This window comes from Mirounga leonina, unplaced genomic scaffold, assembly GCF_011800145.1.
Source record: "Mirounga leonina isolate KUSES-001 unplaced genomic scaffold, KU_Mleo_1.0 Mir_178, whole genome shotgun sequence".
Taxonomy (NCBI): Eukaryota; Metazoa; Chordata; class Mammalia; order Carnivora; family Phocidae; genus Mirounga; species Mirounga leonina.
The window spans coordinates 26,938,819-26,942,481 of NW_023270464.1; the positions used below are offsets into that span (position 1 = coordinate 26,938,819).

Here is a 3,663-nt window from a genome sequence, read left to right on the forward strand (position 1 = left end):
GCGCGGGCCGTGGGTGCGCCGCCGCCCGCCGGGCCGCCGAGCCTTCTCCTCCCCGCGCCCGCGCCTCGCCCCCGGGCTCGCCGCCGCCGCCCGGCCGTCACCTCCCTGGGGCCTATAGAAATCTTTTGTGTGGCGTCACCGCCTTTCGTTTAAATCCCGCTTCCTCCTCTCGCCCTTCCTCCCGCCCCCTCCGCCGCTCCCGGATGCTTGCGCGAGGCGCTGCTCCTCCCCCGGGAAGCTGGGCGGCTGCGGGAGGACGCCGCCGCCCAGCGCGGACGCCGCGGGCGCCGCGCCGGGGGTCCCGCGGGGGGGGGGGGGGCGCACGGCCTCGGGCGGGGGCCGGGGGCGCAGCCTCAGGCGGCCTCGCGGGAGCCCGGAGCCGGCCCCGGGGCTCCACGCTTCGTCCCCGCCCAGCGAGCGAGCCTCGAAGGGACTGTTTCTGCACCGAGGGGAGGCGGACGCTGCTCCCCATCCCCCGGCCGCCTGCCGGGGGCCGGTCCGCGCGCTTTGCGGGGCCCGGGCGGGTTTTGCCAGCGCTCGCGCTGCCCTTTGTTGTGCGTGGCCCTCCTCCGGGGGCGGGGGAGTTCTGCAGGGCTGTGCGGGGCGCTGAGAGCACTTGCTATGGAGTCGGAAGAGCCGGCCCGGGGGCCCCTTGTGTGGCCGGAGCGCGGGCGTTGAACCAGACGTCCCGGGGTCAGCCTTTCTCCAGCCGTCTAGGAGTTGTGTGACCTTGTGCGAGTCCTGCCCCCAGGTGTCCGTCTTCTGCGCTCGAAATCAGACCGTGTGCCCTGATTATTACTTGGCTCATAAATAGTAGCTGGTAGAATTAGGAGCCTCCATCCGCAGGCTTTGCTCTCTCGTAACTTCTGTGTCTTCCGCTCGGCGACGGAATCAATAGTGGCCACTGTTAACGAAGAGGAACAGCCTTTGGAGGTGAACCTTGTTGTCCCGTTTTACACGGAAGGAACTGATCCGCTGATGCCTCCAGCGCCTTCCTAAGGGCAGGAGGAGAGCAAATGGCCGGGCGAGGAACCTCCTCCCAATCTCTTTTTCGTTTTACCCAGACCTTGCTCTTCAGGAAGTGGTTGAGGCACCTGGGCTTCCTTTAACCGGGGGGGGGGGCACCTCCTAGTCCCGAAACAGGCCTTCCAGGTGCCCAGCCCAGCACCAGCTTGGGTGTGTCCACCAACGGAAATGTTTGCTCCCCCTTGTCCCTTCCTAGGACCCACCGTCACCTTTTTTTTTTTTTTTTAGCCAGCCAGTTAATGTTACTTATAACTAAGATGACCTTGCAATTTATCATCCAAACTGAAACTGTTTTGAGAGTGAATTATGAAATATGCTATTAAAAAGTTAACCAGGAACAACAGATACAAACCTGAATGGATAGTCACCCAACTTATGAGAGTGTCCTTGGATATTTCTAGAATCTAGACGAACCCACTTGTTTTGCAACCAAAGCCAATAAAACTGACGGTTTTCTCAACAAGCAGCAGTTCTGTAGGGTTAATCCTTTTTTATTTTTCTATGAGGGAAAACCAGTTGGACTAATCAAGCTCTTCCCATGGTAACCCAAGAAAGCACCCTACCCTCACTTAGCTCCAAAAAACTTACTAGGAGAAGTCAAACCCTTCCCTCCATTCCTAGTGTATTCATGAAACTGGTCTAGGATCGCGATTTTTCCCCAAAGCTACTTGGTGCCCTGGGGGTGCTGTTTTCCTTCTACATGTCCATCTTCCTCTCTCTGCTGGACCCCTTGTGCCCCCTCGAGGAACCGTGTCACACATAGGATGTTCCACTACCTTTGCATTAGCCTTTAAAGCTGATTGGATTATTTTCTTCGCCCTCCTGCTTCATTTTTCAGATAGGGTGGCTCCTCCCACGCTGACCCTTCCTGGGACTACCTCCACCCTCCTTTTAGGTCACCTGACTTTCTGCCATCATTCATTCACTCCATAAACACTGGACACCTACCACGTGCCGGGCGCTCTGCTAGGCACCCACGCCACATCGAGGTTAAGTAAGGACTCTACCCTTCCGAAAAGTAGAGCCCAGAGAGCAACACAGCCACACCAGCAAGTCATCACAATGTCAGACCGCACGGAGGAAAGGAGCTGTCCCAGAGAGAGCGTGTCCCCGGAACGGTCCAGGTGCAAGTTGGCGGGGGTCGCGTGGTCCGTTCTGATCAACGAAATGGGAGCGGAAGTGATGTGCCTTACTTGCAGCGGAGGCAACGCAAAGCAGATCTGCGATTCTCCATTCTCTCTTCCCCTGCTCTAGCCACTCGGGAGATGGTTCTAGGGGGCGCAGCTCAAAGATGGTGGAGCCTCCCTAAGCCCGGTGGCTGGACCACACCGAACATTGACGTGTGCAGGACGTGCAACGTGAGCAAAACATGAGCCCAGCGTCACAGCGCGGACATCCGAGGGTTGTTGGTTGCCGTAGCATATTGGAATCTAAGTTAATGGAAGGCGGCTGTATGTGCTTCTGGAGTCACTGGAATAAGGGCTCTCTCTTTAGAAAACTCCACTCATTACCCCATCTGACCCTCTCTTAAAATATAATATGAACCAAAGGTACTGTGCAAAGTATTTTTCATTACAATGGAAATCGGGTGAGAGAAGCTGCAAACATATGGGCTGAAGGGTTGGCTGGGGGAAGGTGGATGGAGCAGACAAGGGGAAGCCGGGGCCAGGTGGGAAATAGCATGACCACTGGAGAATGTATTCTCGGTGCCTGGCTGAAGGCCGACACTTAGTGGGCATTTAATAAATAAATGAGCACGATACCAAAAGAGAGCTGATTGAGGGTTTGGGGAGGCAAGGCACAGAGGTTGGGCCACAGGCAGGATTGGGGAAACATGCTTTCCCTCCTTCCTTGCTTATTCTAGAAGGTGTGTATCCACCCCCTGGACTCTGGGCAGGTATAAAACAGCAGTATGAACACTCTGTTTGGGTTTGGCTTTTTATTTTTTTAATCGTGGCTCAATATTCCTTACATAAAACTTTCCATCGTAGCCATTTCTGTGAACTTAGCTATAGCTCAGTGGTATTACGTGCATTCACATTATTGTGCAACCATCACCACCCCCACCCCCAGATATCTTTCATCTTCCCAAACTGAAATTCTCTCCCCACAAAACAGTAACGCCTCATTCCCCCAACCCCCCAGTCCCTGGCAACCACCATCCTACCTTCTGCCTCTATAAATTTGTCTTCTGTAGTTTCCTTATATAAGTGGAATGATACAGATAGTATTTGTCCTTTGGTGTCTGGCTTATTTCACTTAGAATCATGTCTTCAGGGCCGTTGGTGTTGTAGTGAATGTCAGAATCTCCTTCCCCTTGAAGACTGAATAATATTCCGCTGCATGTACGTAGGCTGGGATTGATACCCAACTTTCTTCCTTCACTCCAGACCTTACAGACCAGCAACCCAGCTGTGTCTGGTCTGCTGTGCCACCTGTTGGTCAGTGAGGGGCACTCTGCGCTGATGTGTTTTTCCTTCGGTGCGGCGTCCCTGTGCTCACTGATGGGCCTGTTCCGTCTCAGGCGATCTTTCTTACACGTGGCCAAACACCACCCTTCATTATTTTCCTTTCAACTCTCCTCTAAAGGAGAGGAGTTTGTATCTGGTAGTTCCCCCTGCCCTTTTCCCCAGTTTA

General features: G+C 54.8%; 1 long non-coding RNA gene across 1 annotated transcript; it reads left to right on the forward strand.

Moving 5' to 3' along the window:
* Positions 1-323: 323 nt before the first annotated feature.
* Positions 324-2,948, forward strand: LOC118023120. Its single transcript, XR_004682673.1, has 2 exons — positions 324-933; positions 1,865-2,948. It is a non-coding gene; the product is annotated as an uncharacterized LOC118023120 (long non-coding RNA).
* Positions 2,949-3,663: the final 715 nt, after the last annotated feature.